Source organism: Dendrobates tinctorius, unplaced genomic scaffold (genome assembly GCF_039654945.1).
Source record: "Dendrobates tinctorius isolate UK_male_01 unplaced genomic scaffold, ASM3965494v1 ptg000058l, whole genome shotgun sequence".
In the NCBI taxonomy this organism is placed as follows: Eukaryota; Metazoa; Chordata; class Amphibia; order Anura; family Dendrobatidae; genus Dendrobates; species Dendrobates tinctorius.
The window spans coordinates 20,048,364-20,069,076 of NW_027361726.1; the positions used below are offsets into that span (position 1 = coordinate 20,048,364).

General features: G+C 40.0%; 1 protein-coding gene and 1 long non-coding RNA gene across 5 annotated transcripts in view; one reads left to right on the forward strand and one right to left on the reverse strand.

Annotated features, from left to right (window-relative positions):
* Positions 1-20,713, reverse strand: part of LOC141092141 (alpha-1-antitrypsin-like) — a 313,768-nt gene that overhangs the window by 249,213 nt on the left and 43,842 nt on the right. The window lies entirely within an intron of this gene.
* The window catches only part of LOC141092142 (uncharacterized), a 65,106-nt gene continuing 51,630 nt past the window's right edge, over positions 7,238-20,713 (forward strand). For both annotated transcript variants that reach the window (XR_012232693.1, XR_012232694.1), the window contains exon 1: positions 7,238-7,320. This is a non-coding gene — a long non-coding RNA (uncharacterized lncRNA). The remainder of the gene's footprint in view (positions 7,321-20,713) is intronic.

Below are 20,713 nucleotides of genomic sequence, written 5' to 3' on the forward strand. Positions count from 1 at the left end.
CTACCTACCATCAAGCTTTCTGAATTTTTCCCATGACCGGCGAGACTCCATGAATGTTTTTGAAAAAAACCTGACATTAATAAGACTCTCCTTCTCCAGCTTTCTCAGCCAATCAGTTGTGTCCCCTGATCCTGCTCCTCCTCCACCAGGTTGCCACAGCAATGCAGCTTTGAGAGGATTAATGCCTTCTATAGTGATGGGCGAGCACTAAAATCCTCGGGTGCTCGTTGTTCGGGTCGACCAAATTGGAATACTAGGGTACTTGGACAGAACAATGAGCCCAATGTAAGTCTATGGGAGACCCAAGTATTTTTACTGCAATCCTCCCCAGTGGTCCTTTTAGGTTCTAAAAACATCTGAAAATGATGGAAACACTGCTAAAATGACACGGGGACATCATGGGGATTGCTCCTGGAAGCAGTCCTGACTCCTAGTTCACAGCTTTAACCAATTGTTTCATAGTTTCATGCCATTTTTACCGGTGCACCAAAAAACATTCCAAAACGACACCAAAACGGATTTTGCTGGGAAATATGTTAAGGTACATCCTTTCCAGGTTAATGGCTTGCATATAAGACAAAATAAATAACCACAGACCAAAATGTTTCTCCTCCACTTGGGCTATGTTCAGGCGCAGTGCTTTTGAAGCATTTTTCAACTTTAACATTGCTTTCAACCAAAACAAATGCATTCACTGGGAAATGTAATTGTAACATTTAACAAAGCTAGCTGGCCATGTGGTGTGTGACACATAAGCAAACCCATCTTGTTTCATTTATGAAGGAGGGACTCTTAAAGTCATTGAGCCTATTTTTACAGGGGCATCAGGCAGCATTAATCTGCTTAAAGGGCCATTATTAAATAGTGGTTCTCCTGAACTGTTGTAGCCTATGCAGTGAGTGGATGGGCTGCCTAAAATTATGATGCACCGCAATACCCCTTTCATGAGATGTTCAGGAGAGGCTACATAAAATATGTTGCATTGAATGCAAGGCCTGCCCTGCTACCAAGTCATATGCACCCCAATACACCTTTGAACCCACATACTGGATGGGCCCAAGAAAATCCACTACACATTATTCATTTTGTACTCCCGTAATCTTTCTTTATGCATTGACAGGTCTGCCCTGCTACCCAAGTGATATGCACCCCAATACGCCTTTGAACCCACATACTGAGTTAAAAAGTTTCTGCAGCTTGTGGCAAAAGCTGTTGAGAGACGAAATTTGGCCAAATATTCCAGTGTACAGAAAATTCACATTGTCAATCAGAAAGAAGTAAATGGAAAACAGGTTGACTTGAAACTACAAGCTGTCAGATCTTACAGACCGAAGATTCTTCTCCAAATATGAAAGCTACTGACATCCAGAAGTCCCCAAAGATGCACAGAAAATGTCTAAGTGAATCTACCCAAGTGATGATTAAGGGGGCTTCAGTGCAAGATTCCCAACATATCAAAGGAAATGTCAGATGCCCAACCAAAATATCACTTACACCTACATAAAAAAAGGTCACTTTTCTCCCCAGAAACCCTGCAACATCATTCTAGTTTTCCATTGTTATTGAATCAGATAAAGAAAATATTGTTCCTTCCTTGAAATCGTCTTCTGAAGGCAAAGAAAAGCATTCAGTGAACTGTGAAACTGAAGGCAAAGATCGTACATTGCAAGATGGTGGACATAAAAGAAGGCATGCTTCAAAAAGATTACTGTCTAATGTCAGAAATGTAAGTTCTTCCCGTACCAAATCCAGTTCTCAATGTTCAAATAAATAATCACATAGTAAACCACATAGAGTTAAGGAGAACTGACTGAAAGGAAGACGAAGCAAAGAATCTGCATCTGTTCCAACAAAAGTTGCTAACACTTCAGAATTGTTGCTGAAACAAATATCAAAAATTTTGCAGAAAGCGAGTGATACAGATTCCCTAAAATTCTTGTAAGACTATAAACTAATGTCACAGAAAATGATGGCTGCTTTCACTAAAGCTTTTGAGAAGAAGCAACAATGCAGTCTGAATAACATGATTGTAGACAGGAGAAAAAAAATCTAAAAACATCTTTCAAGTGTACCCTGAAACCTAAAGCTATCGAAGCCTTTCTTGAATTGCAAATGGTAATGGAACCCCGACAATATGTTGAGAGCAAGATGCATTATATTGAAGGACGACCTACATTTCGTAGTTTTTTATGGTATGATGGGTCCTTCATATATGCAGAATTATTTTCAGGAGAATCTGGCTATCAACAGCAATCATATGTTTATTCAGCCTTTCAAGAAAAACTAAAGCTTAACCCATTGACTATTCTGGAGAATCATTACAATCAACTTTCCCAGTATCTAAAGGCAATTAATGAAACAAATAGCTACTACTAAGTATTCCTGAAATACAAGAGAGAACTGCAAGAATGTGAAGATGTGGTAAAATATAACTGTGGCCATGCTAAATTTCCCCTTACTGTTCCTTTCAGCTGTAGATTAAATATTGGAGACACGATGGATGATCAGACAGCCTTGCAAAGAAGTAGTGTAGATATAATAAGAGCATTTATTAATCTTCCTGTTTATAATCCAGGAAAGAAGGAGCATGCAGTCTTCCTCCTAGAAGTTATCTCTGCAAAAATTGATTACATTTAGTCCTCTGCATCTACAAGCATTCAGCTGTCACTTTTTGGTATTGAACACTTACCATGTGATGCAGCCAAAGTTATGGCTTTCAATGAGAGAAAAAAAAATATAGTGGCTAGGATCCTATGAGGCATTACTACATTAATACACTTGTGCTCTCCATTTAATATTTTATACGATAATCCGGAATTTGTTCTTAAATATGAGCCTCTGGTTACAGAGATCATGCATATAAACCATGTCTTCCACTTTGCCAGTAGTCTTCTCCCAAACAAAAAACCCCTACTTGTGTCTAGTATAGAGAAATAATGCATCAGTGATCCAATGGAACAGGAACAATATCTTTAATATACTCAATTGTTAACTCACCTTCTGATGAGGAAAAAATGAAATTTATGATACAGTGAGAGGAGATGGGATTTGATTTGCCACTGGAGGATTGGAGATCTTGTTGTGATATATTGTCCAAGGGAAGCCAACAATCATCCCTTGTGGAGACCCCATTAAAGGTTCTCCACAGAACCAACCTCGTTCCAACTAAACTTCATAGTATATATCAGCTGTATGTTTTCGAGGCTGTGGTCTACCGGGGGACATGAAACACATCTGGTTGACTTGTCCAGCAGTCTCGGATCTCTGTCATAGAGCAAATCTCATGGTGGATCAATTGATAGACAACATGAAAACCTACTTCACAGTCTTTGGTTGTTCCTGCCATACATATTCTGTATGCATTGAATGCAAGGGCCGCTTTGACCCAAATTTTCACGCACCCCAATCCCCCTTGGACGAAACATGGAGGACCTCCTAAAAAAGGCCCATTACAAAGGAGCGTGTCTCCTAGACTTGTAATGCCCATACACATAATGCATGGGCTGACAAACATTTCCCCATGGGGGTAATTTTTTTTTTAAATATTGACTGCCTGTAGCAGCACACAAAAGGTTAATCCTGGTCATCTAGTGGTGGACAAGGAGGAGACATTATTGAAGGCCTCATTAAAACTCTGCCCAATGTAAAGGAGCAAGTCTACTAGACCTGTAATGCCCATACACGTAGTGCATGGGCTGACAAACATTTCCCCATGGGGGTACATTTTTGAAAAGTATAATATGGGCATCATAGATACCCTTGCCCAAAAATTGCACTGCCTGTAGCAGAACAGAACACGTTAACCCTGGTCATCTACTGGCGGACAAGGAGGAGACCTAATGATAAATCATACCAATAACTTTAAAATGTGAATGAATCCACCTATGAAAAAAACTAACAAAAGGGAGGGGCGAACACAGGTTTATAGATATGAAGCCAGAATGTGTTCAATGAGATATGTTTGCCCCTAGCAACAGCTCAGAGACAGGGATATAAATTAAAATATAATATAATAGGATTGGACTGGCTGTAGCAGCACAGAACATGTTAACCATGGTCATCTAGTGGCGGACAAGGAGGAGATATTGATGAAGGCCTCAGTAAACACTAGGCCCAATGTAAAGGAGCGCGTCTTCTACACTTGTAATGCCCATACACAAAAGGTTAATCCTGGTCATCTAGTGGCGGACAAGGAGGAGACATTATTGAAGGCCTCATTAAAACTCTGCCCAATGTAAAGGAGCAAGTCTACTAGACTTGTAATGCCCATACACGCAGTGCATGGGATGACAAACATTTCCCCATGGGGGTACATTTTATAAAAGTATAATATGGGCATCATAGACACCCTTGCCAAAAATTGGACTAGCTGTAGCAGCACAGAACACGTTAACCCTGGTCATCTAGTGGCGGACAAGGAGAAGACATTGATGAAGGCCTCAGTAAACACTAGGCCCAATGTTAAGGAGCGGGTCTTCTACACTTGTAATGCCCATACACACAGTGCATGGGCTGACAAACATTTCCCCATGGGGGGTACATTTTTTAAAAGTGTAATATGGACATCATAGACCCCCTTGCCAAAAATTGGACTAGCTGTAGCAGCACAGAACATGCTAACCCTGGTCATCTAGTGGCGGACAAGGAGGAGGAGACATAAGAAATCCTACTGAAATAAATCAAACGAAAAATGTAAATCCACCAATGAAATAAAATAACAAACGGGAGGGGCGAACAAAGGTTCATAGATATGAAGCCAGAATGTGTCCAACGAGATATGTTTGTCCCTAGCAACAGCACAGAGACAGGGATATAAATTAAAATATAATATAATAGAATTTCAATATTTTCATATTGGAGGGGTATACATAACATCATAAGAGGATGTTCCACAGATAGGAAAAATGGAAAATATTACAATAAATGGGAAGAAGATACATACATCACATTAGTATGACATTTCCCCCTGGGGGAGTAACATTTATTTGGTTTTAGACTTATTAAAGGACATCATAAACATCTTGCCAAAAATTGGACTGGCTGTAGCAGCACAGAACACATTAACCCTGATCATCTAGTGGCGGACAAGTAAAAGTATAATATGAGCATCATAGACACCCTTGCCAAAAATTAAACTGCCTGTATCAGCCCAGAACATGTTAATCCTTGTGATGTAGTGGTGGATAATGAGGAGACCTAATGAGAAATCATAGTGAAATCAAACAAATAAATTAAAAATGTTAATCCACCGATAAAAGAAACTAACAAAAGGGAGGGACGAACACAGGTTCATAGATATGAAGTCAGAATGTGTTCAACGAGATATGTTTGTCCCTAGCAACAGCTCACAGACAGGGATATAGATAAAAAATAGTGACTTTTGCAGCATGGAATACGTTGACCCTGGTGTTCTATGTACTGGTTGTGGATGATGATGATGAGAATAAAGGAGGATGATATCACCAAACAGAAATATTTCGAACGCAGATGAGAAATGTGATAATTAAGTACTCTGGCCTGTGGGGCATTGACTGCGTATTTCGGCTTGCGTTCCAATGACTGGGGTACAGACAACTGAAAGCTGTGCTGGGACAAGGACGTGGACGGGCTTGATGATGGTGCTGGTTGACTGTGGGAAACAACAGTTGCAGGCAGGGCCCGAGGCATCTTCACTGGCACGGTGAACTGGGGATTGTCTTGTCCGCAAAACAGTGGAAGAAGTAGTGTTGTCACCTGCAGACAGTGTTCCTGGAGCCTGTGGTTCAGCCCACAAAGTCGGATGCTTTGCTGCCATGTGCCTAATCATGCTGGTGGTGGTCAGGCTGATAGTTTTGCTACCCCTGCTGATGTGGGCATGGCAAGAGCTGCAAATGGCCTGTTTGGGGTTATCTAAAAAAAAACAGACTCGGGAAGATCTAACAAAAGGAATGGCAACTTCTGTCCTGTTGGTGTTACGGGGAACGGATGCACGCCTTCTGTCTGAGGCCACCACACTGCTAATTCCTGTCTGTTAGGGTGCTATGCCTCTTTCCCCATGTGTGCTGCTTTCCTCGCTCTGCATGTCCTCCTGCCAGGTTGGGTCAGACACTATGTCATACACCACCTCGTCTTCCACATCCGCACCCTGCTCTTCATCATGACTTTCCGGCAATTGTGTCTCATCATCATCCACCTCAGGTGACCGTGGCTGCTCAAAGATTTGTGCATCGCTACATGGAATATCATCTTGCCCCGCTTCAAGTGGAGTGGGCGAGAGGCCCAAATCTACAAATGGAGTACTGGTCTCAATTTCTGCCACAAATTTGTGCAGACATAACAAAGGCAAATAGGCAAAAAATAAATGAATCAATAAAACCAATCATTTATCAATAAATTTCATAAAATTCTTTTTTACAAGGAAATTTCTAAAAAAGGGAGTACAAATGTAATGATAGATGCTCACAGAATTAAGCTTTATGCAACATAATCACAGAAAGTTTTTTTCTTTTCTTTTTTAATTTTTTACATACAAATAATCTCCAAATAGTGTTTATTTCTTAAGCATAAATTCATAAGCTATATTTATATAAACTTCTGTCAAAATATTTTTTAGGGAAAGACCCAGTAGTTCTAAAAGCAGAAGAAAGTGGTTTTTCATCATGTGGAAAAGAAAGAAGATTTTACAGTGAATTTTCATGATCATGAAGGGGAAAGAAAAAAGAAAAGAGAAAGAAAGAAAAGAAAGGGAGAAAAAAAAAAAAAAAAGGAAAAATGAAAAATGTTTGTAATAGATTTTTATAATCACAATTGTAAGTGTATAATTCTCTATGAATTTATTATAGCACATTATTTTTATAATATAAATATATATGGTGTTTGTTTGATATATTGAGGGATAAGGTGCAATACACTTTGTGCAATACAAAAAAGTTTGAAAGGAAGTTTTTTTTTTTTTTTTTTTTGCACCGCACTTGTTTATTTATAAATTTCCTTGCCCTATATAGTTAGGTTGCAGCACCTGGGTAGCACATGCACAGTTCAGGACGATCCAGGGCTTCCAAGTCTGCTCAATGAAGGGACTTATAGCGAACCACACTTGGGTCCCATGAGTAGTAACTTAGGAAACCCCCTTTTTTTCATATGGTAAGTCCTTGGTAATTATGCATGCGCAATTACAAGCCAGGTGGACTGACATGGGCTGTTGCTGCAACTAGTGCTATTTATAGATGGACATGTGTTCAGTACACATATACGCCCCCTATTGAGGAAGCCCGTATGGCGAAACGGCGCTGTCGGGGTAACCAGACACGTGTATGAGAGAGCCGCAGAAGTTTTACACATGTAAGTTGTTGTAAATTGCAAACAGGATTGCATTGTTACATCATGCAGGAATAGCTTATTTCAAACTGAATCAGTATAGCTGGCATATTAAGCAGGACACATGATTAACCTGTAGTTCTCTGCACTAGGCATTGGATATATTCATATTAAGGAGAAATTTTCTTTGCCGCACACACAGTTAGGTTGTTCCTTTGTTACAACAATTAGATACATATTTACACAATCAAGTAAGCTTATGCATTTTTGTTTATAAGTATTTGTAATTAATCAGAGAAACATTGAGAACAAAAGTCGCTACTATCTGAGCATTTATGCATTGTGATTACTCCAATAAGGATTAGTTAGCCTTGTCTTGGATTATCATGGTATACACATAGTATAGGGAGCTAAACCCAATTGTTATTTACCTTCAGCAGTGTGTATTTCACACTATTTAATCAAAGATGTGTTTCTTCTGCTTTTAGAACTACTGGGTCTTTCCCTAAAAAATATTTTGACAGAAGTTTATATAAATATAGCTTATGAATTTATGCTTAAGAAATAAACACTATTTGGAGATTATTTGTATGTAAAAAAATTAAAAAAGAAAAAAACATTCTGTGATTATGTTGCATAAAGCTTAATTCTGTGAGCATCTATCATTACATTTGTACTCCCCTTTTTTAGAAATTTCCTTGTAAAAAAGAATTTTATGAAATTTATTAATAAATGATTGGTTTTATTGATTCATCTATTTTTTGCCTTTATGTCTGCACAAATTTGTGGCAGAAATTGAGATATAATATGCTGAATTGAGGTGGCTATTAGTTTTGGACTATTTTGTTATGTATAAAATGGAGTACTGAACAGCTCTTTGGAGTGTCCAAGTGTGGGATCAGTTGTCTCAGGGCACTCGGCATGGTGGGAGGAAGGAGGATCAGGGTGAGTAATATCCAGTCCATACTCACGGCTACTCAGACTTGACCATGTGGAACACGTGGTGGTGGCTAAGTGACTGGAAGCATTATCTCTAACCAACAACCATTTCACACTGCTCTGGATTCAATAGTGGTGTAGTGCAGTCTCCTAGAAACTGGAGGAAGATCGAGCGTGAAGATGTGGGTCTCTGCTGTGGCCCACTTTCTGCTTGACCACGGCCTTGTCCTCTACATGCACCACATCCACTTCCTCGTCCCTTGCCCCTTGCCTAGGCCATTTTAAATGGACTACTGGAAAATTAGATGTGATAAGTATGCCTGCAAAGCAAACAATTTTCCATCACAGATACACCAGGCCTCAGCCTGAGATAACATACTGTATTATTTTTTTATTTATGATACCAAAGACTGCTGGATATAATGACGGTGACAGCCGGTCCAAAAAAAGAGACCAACGTAAACTGGCCAAACTTTAACCACGCCCAGATAACAGCTGGCACGAAGATGCCGCACCAAAAAATGTGGGGGTTTTTGTTTTTTTTTTGTGCCTAAATTATGCTTTATGTCAGCAAAACTCACAGCCAGGCCAAAAAGAGAAATAAGCTGTAAACTGGCAACACTTTCACCACGCACAGATAACAGCTGGCACAAAGATACTGCACCAAAAAATGGGTTCCCTGTTTTGTTTTTTGCCCTAAATACTGCTTTATTTCAGCAAAAAAACAGCCAGGGATAACACAGAAAAAAGCTGTAAACTGGCCAAAGTTTCAGCACGCACAGATATGATATACACTCACTGGCCACTTTATTAGGTACACCATGCTAGTAACGGGTTGGACCCCCTTTTGCCTTCAGAACTGCCTCAATTCTTCGTGGCAGAGATTCAACAAGGTGCTGGAAGCATTCCTCAGAGATTTTGGACCATATTGACATGATGGCATCACACAGTTGGCGCAGATTTGTCGGCTGCACATCACTGATGCGAATCTCCCGTTCCACCACATCCCAAAGATGCTCTATTGGATTGAGATCTGGTGACTGAGGAGGCCATTTGAGTACAGTGAACTCATTGTCATGTTCAAGAAACCAATCTGAGATGATTCGAGCTTTATGACATGGCGCATTATCCTGCTGAAAGTAGCCATCAGATGTTGGGTACATTGTGGTCATAAAGGGATGGACATGGTCAGCAACAATACTCAGGTAGGCTGTGGCGTTGCAACGATGCTCAATTGGTACCAAGGGGCCCAAAGAGTGCCAAGAAAAAATTCCCCACACCATGACACCACCACCACCAGCCTGAACCGTTGATACAAGGCTGGATGGATCCATGCTTTCATGTTGTTTACGCCAAATTCTGACCCTACCATCCGAATGTCGCAGCAGAAATCGAGACTCATCAGACCAGGCAACGTTTTTCCAATCTTCTACTGTCCAATTTCGATGAGCTTGTGCAAATTGTAGCCTCAGTTTCCTGTTCTTAGCTGAGAGGAGTGGTACCCAGTGTGGTCTTCTGCTGCTGTAGCCCATCTGCCTCAAAGTTCGACGCACTGTGCGTTCAGAGATGCTCTTCTGCCTACCTTGGTTGTAACGGGTGGCAATTTGAGTCACTGTTGCCTTTCTATCAGCTCAAACCAGTATGCCCATTCTCCTCTGACCTCTGGCATCAACAAGGCATTTCCGGCCACAGAACTGCCGCTCACTGGATTTTTTTTCTTTTTCGGACCATTCTCTGTAAACCCTAGAGATGGTTGTGCGTGAAAATCCCAGTAGATCAGCAGTTTCTGAAATACTCAGACCAGCCCTTCTGGCACCAACAATCATGCCACGTTCAAAGGCACTCAAATCACCTTTCTTCCCCATACTGATGCTCGGTTTGAACTGCAGGAGATTGTCTTGACCATGTCTACATGCCTAAATGCACTGAGTTGCCGCCATGTGATTGGCTGATTAGAAATTAAGTCTTAACACACAGTTGGACAGGTGTACCTAATAAAGTGGCCAGTGAGTGTATGCAATGCTCTATATGCACACATACAGTGCCTGCAGGCCTTGCACTGATTTGTATACAGCGACGTACACTCCCCTGCCTGCCTAACACTGGAACCTATGTAATGCTGAATTAGTCCTTAAAAGGACTGTTGGTTTAGCTGGATGTGAGTATTTAGGATGGTAGACTCCACACTAACTCAGAAATCCCCAATTCTGTCCCCATCAAGGCAGCCGCTCTCCCTACACTCTCTGAATCTGAAAATAGAATGAAATTTGACGTTAATGGGATGTCTATGTTTAAGGTTTTCTTTATATGCTCTCTAACTCTCTCCCAGAAACTTTTAATTTTTGTGCATTCCAGCCAAATGTGAGATGGAGAACCCTTCTCTCTGGTGCATCTCCAACAAAGAGGGGAGATTGAGCTGTCTATTTTATTCAATATGTCAGGTGTTTTATACCATCTTGATATCTATTATATAAAGCTCGTGTGTGTGTGTGTGTATGTATGTCCGGGATAGGCATCTGCACAGTCGCACGTCTGGACCCCGAGAGTGTCCTAAGCTATGCTGTGAGGCGAAGTTTTAACCCCGTGCGTTCCAATTCACCAAACAATTTTGCCCCATCTACATACTGGGGGAAAAAGTGTGTGCGTATCAAGCCCCGCCCCTCATTATGATGTTACAAAGGTTGCCATGGCGAAGCTGATGTCATTATAGAGGATATGTATGATGGGTATATAGGCATGGGACTATGAGATGAAGGATGTGTGATGAGTATATGGGCACGGGACTATGGGATGGAGAATATGTATGATGGGTATATGGGCATGGGACTATGGGATGGAGGAAGTGTGATGGGTATATGGGCACTCGACTATGGGATGGAGGATATGTATGATGGGTATATGGGCACGGGCCTATGGGATCATGGATATGTATGATGGGTATATGGGCACGGGACTATGGGATGGAGGATATGTGTGATGGGTATATGGGCACTCGACTGTGGGATGGAGGATGTGTGATGGGTATATGAGCACGGGACTATGGGATGGAGGATGTGTGTTGGGTATATGGGCACTCGACTATGGGATGGCGAATATGTATGATGGGTATATGGGCATGGGACTATGGGATGGAGGATGTGTGATGGGTATATGGGCACAGGACTATGGGATGGAGGATAATTATAATTTGCTATAACTAACCACAGTTAAAAAACAAATCTGAACTGAGAAAGTAAGTTAATGTGTATGCACAACGTAAGTGCATATTAACACATGACCATTAACAAGAGAAAACAAAAAGCAAAAAACACAAATATCCTGAACTAAAAAGTAAAAACTATACTGCAAATAACGCATAAAGGTAGTAATAATAAGGGTATTTAGTAAACATAATTTTGATCAAAATAATGTACAGGCCATCCTGCCACGTCACGGCAACCCTTGTGGGACAGTCCCTACTGTATAAATATATTTTTTACTTTTTAGTTCAGGATATTTGTGTTTTTTGCTTTTTGTTTTCTCTGGTTAATGGTCATGTGTTAATATGCACTTACATTGTGCATACACATTAATTTACTTTCTCAGTTCAGATTTGTTTTTTATTCATTTCATTGTGCATTCATTGCATATATTGGTGTGACCGCCCTTTTTTCTGAGCTGGGAAAGCCATCCAGTCTGGCCTAAGCTGTTACTAGTGGTTCAGCCGCTCGATCCTTATTCACATTCACGTCCCTTGACAAGTGAAAAGGTTTTAAATACTAGAGTAGGGACTGTCCCACAAAGGTTGCCGTGGCGGGATGGCTTGTACATTATTTTGATCAAAATTATGTTTACTAAATACCCTTATTATTACTACTGTTAAGGGGAAAATATATGGCATATGAATATATACAAGAATCAAAACTGTACCACTATATGGACGCTTTGCTGAATATTGGGATCATGTAACTTTACGATACTTCTGATTTTCTGAGAATTGTTTCTATATTGTATAACCTACCTAGGCTTCATGCAATACTGGGTGGACTAGGGTGGATCGGGCTAGAAGACAATTATGTACATAATGATTATGTAGCGATATGTGAACATATGAGATCCCAAGAGATCAATACTAATTTGCTATTTGGGGTAAACAGTAATTTGGAAATGCACCCATGATGTAACACAATGAGACAGCGCGATTTCTGTTATAAAAACTGTACACCTTGGATTAAAGATAGAGAAGAATCATATTGACATGATACACCTTGTCTTGTGTATTCTTTTCTCCGTGCACGTAAAATCTCTACCAGAGATCCAATTCGGCCACAGACAATTAAGACTGGCCACACCCTAGTGTGGCAGAATCCATAGAAATCAACAGTTGGCGCTCAAACAGTGGGGCTCAGGACGATACCAGATGATCACAGCCGCAACAAAATCTCCCCCAGGACGGACGTTTTTCCAGCAGGACGAGGCTGCAGCTCGAGACCAGGTGAGAAAATATATCATCTTACCTACCCTTCTGTATTCACGTCCGGCTGGGAGGAGATAGTTGGCTGTCTTCTCTGAACCCTTAAACTGACCACGTTTGAAAGTCCTGAGCCTACGGACCTGGTCAGATATATAATTCCTTAATTGTCTGTGTGTATTGTCCGGTCTAACCAATTCGGAGGGTGTGTCTAGAATCTGTCTAGTATCTGTTAAAAACTATTTCATACTGCACTAGGGCTACTAGAAACATGCAGAGTACAAAGGGGGTGTTTCCACTGGTTCTCACCCTGGTTCCGACCTTAAGACGGTCGAAGAAGTTACATATATGTGTGTATGTGCTCACGTCCGGCCATACGCCCACGGTATAAACTGGGCCCGGTGACGTGAATGACACGGCATATATATTTTTTTTTTTTTTAAGGAAAGAGGTGATTACTATTTTCCCCTTCGGCTGAAATATCAACCACCTATCTAGAGGTGATTGCCACTATTTGCTACACCTAAAGTGACAAAAAGCCCAGTCCTAGTTGCCTTGGTAACAAAAGGAACAGTGAAAGGGATAAGGAATACATTGATTATTGTATTGTTATTCATAATAGTTTTTATGTTTTGTAGAACTGATGCATTGTTGAGACACGCCTGCCCGCAGCTCTCATACTGCCATACTGGTCAGTGGTCATACTGGTTAGACTGCTACTTCAGCTGCATTTCCTGAATTCAAAGCGTTTAACAATCACGCTAAATTATCTGTATTCAGTCCGGAGGGTATAAAATTATATTATACAGAGAGTAATAAGTTGTTTTATAGTATACACACATATACAGTAACTCTTCAGGTATATTTATAATTATGGTAATCTAAAAGTTTGAGATCTTTGCTAAAAATACAGTGGTTGAAAATTAAGTTATAAACATGGGTCATACCGAGTCTAAGACTAATTATTTTTCTGCTCAAGAGGTAGTGGCACAAAGAGAAGGCAAACAGTATGTTAAAAATGTGAAACTCCTCCTGAAACTTATGGGGTCAACAACCCGAGGAGGGAGACTTGATGAGACAGAGCGGAAAAATGTTAATTACCAAGAAAGGATTGTTACGTGATAAAATATTTGGAGGGATGCAGAAGCATGGTATAGAACTTCCAGAGAAATTAAGAGACAAATGTGGGTTGAAGAATGTGATTCTGCCACTGGTGAATATATGTATAAGCCACCTCTTGATAAACTGACTCTGGCTTTGGCAGCTGCACCTGCACCGCACAAAACCTTCCGTATTCTCCAGAGGGGTGGACATGTGCAGTCTGCCAAAATCAGAACCCAGATTGTGTATTCTTTTCTCCGTGCACATAAAATCTCTGCCAGAGATCCAATTCGGCCAATTAAGACGGGCCACACCCTAGTGTGGCAGAATCCATAGAAAGCAACACTACCTTTATGCATTATTTGCAGTATATTTTTTACTTTTTACTTCAGGATATTTGTGTTTTTTGCTTTTTTGTTTTCTCTGGTTAATGGTCATGTGTTAATATGCACTTACATTGTGCATACACATTAACTTACTTTCTCAGTTCAGATTTGTTTTTTATTCATTTCATTGTGCATTCTGTGCATATATGGGGGTGACCGCTCTCTTTCTGAGCTGGGAAAGCCATCCAGTCTGGCCTAGGCTGTTACTAGTGGTTCAGCCGCTCGATCCTTATTCACATTCACGTCACTTGGCAAGTGAAAAGGTTTTAAATACTAGAGTAGGGACTGTCCCACAAGGGTTGCCGTGGCGGGATGGCTTCTACATTATTTTGATCAAAATTATGTTTACTAAATACCCTTATTATTATTATTGCTACCTTTATGCATTATTTGCAGTATATTTTTTACTTTTTAGTTCAGGATGTTTGTGTTTTTTGCTTTTTGTTTTAACTAACCTCTTCAGCTAGTAATTTTATAATTAAGTTCTTTGAATTTCACTGAAGATGTTATGAAGTTTGTATGAGTTTCTTCTGGGAGAAATTTTGTGTTTAGTTATAATTCCCATTTTTTAATGAAGTTTGGGTTAGGTTCTTATTTATTTTGGCTATCACTTTTCCCTTTCCTTTTGTGTTCATAATTAGTTTAAGAATTGGCAGATCAGGTGCTGAGGTAGAACTGTCTGGGAGATAAAGATTTGTAACTTCCTGTAGAGTTTGAATTTCCTCATCTTTCAAGTGAAGTTTTTTAGTGAGTGAGCTTATCTTCTTTCTCATACATCTGTTTTTGTGCACCAATGAGTAAATTGGCATGTTTCTGAAGGGAATAGAGAGCCTGATTTTCCTCTTAAGAGATCTATATTAGGAATCAAATGCAAGATAAAAGTGGCTTTGCATATATTTGGAATAAGATTCATTTTTTTATTTGCTTTGTGCCATAATCTGAGGGTAGTCATAGTGTATGGGTTCGTGATATTATTGTATTTAAATCTATTAAATGGGGTGGGCCATAGGTAGTGTGCAAAACCATCATGAAGATCATTCAACTCAAGTGAATCTCAAAGTTTTGTGGGACAAGGGGATTGCAGCTTAATCACTCTTGATCTGTGGATTGATAATCTATATCTTTCAAAATCTGGGAGACCTAAACCTCCTCTGTCTTGATTTTACCAAGGTATTATGGTTTATCCTATGGTTTTTATCTGCCCATATAAATTTTGAAATTATAATTTGGAGTTTTTGAAAAAATTTGTTGAGGAATGTCTATTGGGAGGGTTTGGAGAAGGTATAGGACTTTGAGGAGAATTATCATTTTTATATGGTTGACTCTATCAAACCATGAAACTGGGACATCTCTCCAATTTGATAAGGTAGACTCGACCAAAAGGAACAATGGTTTGAAGTTTAAATCGAAAAGGCGTTAAGGAGAACAGCTAAGTTGTGTTCCCAAATATGCAATGGATGAGCATTCTTTAAGTGGGGAGAGTGAAGCTAAATTTTGTATATTGTGTTTTGCTAGATGAATCGCGTTGATTGCCCTCATGACATTATCCTTTGCTTCTCTTCCTTTGAAAAAGCCAACTTGTTCTGGGTTTATCAGATATGGAAGAAGTTTTTGTATTCTGTTTGATAATATTTTGGCGTATAATTTCACATTATTAATGAGTGAAATTGGCCTGTAACTACCTCAAGAGGTGGGGTCTTTTCCCTTTTTTGGAATGAGGCTGATGTGGGCTACTAGAGACTCTTTTTTTTTTTTTTGAAAATTTTTGGATTTACTAATAGGATTAAAATAATCTGTCAAATGTTGGGATAATTCAGGTTTAACCCCTTTCTGCCATGAGATGTACTATCCCGTCCATGTGCCCTGGGACTTAATTCCCAGGGACGGGATAGTACGTCATAGCGACCACGTGGTGAGCGCTGCTGATCACAGCCGGGTGTCAGCTGATTATCACAGCTGACACCCGGCACAATGTCAGGGGCGGTCACTGACCGCTCCCGACATGTTAACCCCTCGTACACCGCGATCAAACACGATCGCGGTGTACCGGGGTTAAAGGGAAGCATCGGCAGGGAGGGGGCTCCCTCCGTGCTTCCCTGATTCTCCCCCCCCCCCCCCCCCACGGCAGCGCAATGTGCAGCGCAGCTGCGGGGGGCTCCTTACCCTGCAGGCCCCCAAATCCAAGATGGTGACGGGGGCCTGCAGGGAGCCGGCTTCCTCAGTGCCTGCAAAGCGGAGGCATAAGGAAGTCTGCAGCAGTGCCTGTGACAGATCGCTGATCTGTCACAGTGATCTGTGATGTGACAGATCAGCGATCTATCACAGGACAGTGATGTCCCACCTGGAACAATGTAATAAAGTTTAAAAAAAAAGTGTTACAATAATTTTAAAAAAATCGCCAAATAAATTAGAAAAAAAATATTCTCCCAATAAATTCATTTTTTGGAAATAAAAAAACAAAACAATAGTACACATATTTGGTAACACCACGTCCGTAACGACCTGCCCTATAAAACTGTCCCATTAGTTAACCCCTTTAGTGAACCCCTTAAAAAATCAAAATAAAAAACGAAGCAAAAAATAGTGATAATCATACCGCTGAACGAAAAGTGCAATAACGCGCGATCAAAAAGACGCACATAAATATCCATTATTTGCATAAAACCGACAAAACATAAAAAAACGACCTAAATGAGGTGTCGCTGTAACTGTACTGACCCGAAGAATAAAACCACTTTATCAATTTTACCGCACGCGGAACGGTGTAAGCGCACCCCCCCAAAAGAAATTCATGAAACGCTGGTTTTTGTTCATTCTGCGTCCCAAAAATCAGAATAAAAAGCAATCAAAAAATGTCATGTGCCTGAAAAATGGTACCAATAAAAACATCAACTCATCCCGCAAAAAATAAGACCTCACATGACTCGGTGGGTCAAAATACGGAAAAACTATAGCTCTCAATATGTGGTGATGCAAAAACTATTTTTACAATAAAAAGCGTCTTTTAGCGTGCGACAGCTGCCAAACAGAAAAACCGCCATAAATAGTAAATCAAACCCCCTGTTATCAACTTCTTAGTTAGGGAAAAATAAGAAAATGTATTTCTTTCCATTTTCCCGCTAGGGCTGAGATTAGGGTTAGGGGTGTGTTGGGGTTAGGGTTGGAGTTAGAATTGGGGGGTTTCCACTGTTTGGGCATTTGGTGCTCTCCAGATGCAACATGGCATCTGATCGGAGATTCCAGCCAATTCTGAGTTGAAAAAGTCAAATGGTGCTCCTTCCCTTCCAAGCTCTGCCATGCACCCAAACAGTGTTTTACCCCCACATATAGGGTATCAGCCTACTCAGGACAAATTGCAAAACAACTTTTGGGGTCCAATTTCTCTTTTTACCCTTAGGAAAATAAAAAATTGGGGGCAAAAATATCATTTTTGTGGAAAAAAATGATCTTTTTATTTTCACGCCCGGACGTTATAATCTTCTGTGAAGCACTTGGGGGTTCAAAGTGCTCACCACACATCTAGATATGTTCCGTGGGGGGTCTAGTTTCCAAAATGGGGTCATTTGTGGGGGGTTTCCACTGTTTAGGTACATCAGGGGCTCTCCAAAAGCAACATGACACCCACAGACCATTCCATCAAAGTCTGCATTCCAAGACGTCACTACTTCCCTTTCGAGCCCTGACGTGTGCCCAAACAGTAGTTTTCTCCCACATATGGGGTGTCAGCGTGCTCAGGACAAATTGGACAACAACTTTTGGGGTCCAATTTCTCCAACTACCCTTGGGAAAATAAAAAAATTGGTGACTAAAAGATCATGTTTGTGGAAAAAAATGATCTTTTTATTTTCACGCCCGGGCGTTATAAACTTCTGTGAAGCACTGGAGGGGTCAAAGTGCTCACCACACATCTAGATAAGTTCCTTTGGGGATCTAGTTTCCAAAACGGTGTAATTTGTGGGGGGTTTTCACTGTTTAGGTACATCAGGGGCTCTCCAAACGCGACATGGTGTCCTATCTCAATTCCAGCCAAAAAGTCAAATGGCGCTGCTTCCCTTCCAAGCTCTGCCATGTGCCCAAATAGTGGTCTACCCCCACATATGGGGTATCAGCGTACTCAGGACAAATTGCACAATAACTTTAAGGGTCCTGTTACCCTTGGGAAAATAAAATTTGGGGGTGAAAAGATCATTTTTGTGGAAAAAATATGATTTTTTTAATTGTATCCCTGTACGTTATAAACTTCTGTGAAGCCCTTGTGGGTTCAAAGTTCTCACCACATATCTAGATAAGTTCCTTGGGGGGTCTAGTTTGTGGTCACTTGTGGGGGGGTTTCCACTGTTTAGGTACATCAGGGGCTCTCCAAACATGACATGGCGTCCGATCAGAATTCCAGCCAATTTTGCATTGAAAAAGTCAAACGGCGCTTCTTCCCTTCTGAGCTCAGCCATGCGCCGAAACAGTGGTTCCCCCCACATATCAGGTATCAGCGTACTCAGGACAAATTGCACAATACATTTTGCAGTCCAATTTCTTCTGTTACCCTTGGTAAAATAAAAAAAATTAAACCTGAAATATTTTTTTTGTGAAAAAAAGTTAAATGTTCATTTTTTTTTTTTTTTTTTATAAATATTCAAAAAATTCCTGTGACGCACCTAAAGGGTTAATAAACTTTTTGAATGTGGCTTTAAGCACCTTAAGGGGTGCAGTTTTTAGAATGGTGTCACTTTTGGGTATTTTCTATCATATAGACCCCTCAAAGTGGCTTCAAATGTGTTGTGGTCTGTAAAAATAAAATGGTGTTGCAAAAATGAGAAATCGCTGGTCAATTTTTAACCCTTATAACTTCCTAACAAAAAAAATTTTGGTTCCAGAATTGTGCTGATGTAAAGTAAACATGTGGGAAGTGTTACTTATCAAGTTTTTTTGTGTGCCGTATCTCTGTGATTTAAGGGCATAGAAATTCAAAGTTGGAAAATTGCGAAATTTTCATAATTTTCGCCAAATTTCTGTTTTTTCACAAATAAACGCAAGTTATTTGAATGAAATTTTACCACTAACATGAAGTACAATATGTCACGAGAAAACAATGTCAGAATCACCAGGATCCATGGAAGCGTTTCAGAGTTATTACCTCATAAAGGGACAGTGGTCAGAATTGTAAAAAATGGCCCGGTCATGAACGTGCAAACCACCCTTGAGGCTTAAGGGGTTAAAATATTTGTAGTATTCAATCAAAAAACCGTCTGGACCTGGACTTTTTCCACCTGGAGATCGGTTTATCGCCTCTTCCACTTCTTGTTTATTTATTGGACTATCTAAAAAATTAGATTGAAAGTCCATGATTTGGGAAAGGGATAGGTATTTTAAGAAATTTTTTGTTTTAACAGTTTTATCTATAGCAGAGCTGTAATTGGGTTTTAGATTGTATAGATTTGAGTAGAAATCTGAGAAGGCCTTGGCAATATCTTCTGTTTTGTAAAGTAACTGATCGTTATTATTCTTTATTTTAAGTATGTGCGTTGAGTTAATTTGTTTTTTAATTGTATTTGCTAGATATTTGCCACATTTATTTGCAGATGAATATGCTCTGAACTGAGAATATGATAAAAAAAAAAAAATTTGATTTAGGAGGGCCTTTAGTTCAACTCTTAAGTTATAGAGGTCTTTCTCTAGAGAGGGAAGCTGTGTTAGTTTGCGTGAAGGCTCTAGTTTTTTTTATCTGTGAGTTTCAGTAGCATTTCTTTTTTTTTTTTTTTTTTTTTTTTTTTTTTTTTTTTTTTTTTTTCTCTGACACCCAATTAAATAAGGATTCCCCCAAGACCGGCTTTATGAGACTCCCACATGTTAGCGTCGCATTTGTCATGAGGGCATTTTTCTTTGAAGAAATTCTTTATGCCTGTGGCTATATATTCTTGTGTGATGTTGTTCTTAAGTAGATTATTATTAAGATAGAGACCTGGGCACAAATAATGAAATGGGGGGTGGGGAATAAAGAAGAGGTACAGAGAGAGATAAATAAAGTGCATGTATACTAATGCCAGAAGCCTCGCCAACAAAATGGAGGAATTGGAGTTAATGTTGTTGGAACATAATTATGACATGGTGGGGATATCTGAGACATGGCTGGATGAGAGCCATGACTGGGCTGTTAATTTACAGGGCTATAGTCTGTTCAGAAATGACCGTACTAATAAGCGAGCATGTGTTTATATGTAAAATCATCCTTAAAACCCATCCTGCGTGATAATATATATGAATCTATTGAAAATGTAGAGTCCCTGTGGGTAGAGATAAGGGGAGGGGGAAAATAATAAATTACTGATAGGGGTTTGTTATAAGTCTCCAAAAATAATGGAAGCAACAGAGAATATCCTCATAAAGCAAATAGATGAAGCTGCGACTCAAGGAGAAGTCATTATTATGGGGGACTTCAACTACCCTGAAATACATTGGGGAACCGAAACCTGCAGTTCCAGCAAAGGTAATAGGTTTTTGACAACTATGAGAGACAATTGCCTTTCACAACTGGTTCAGGACCCAA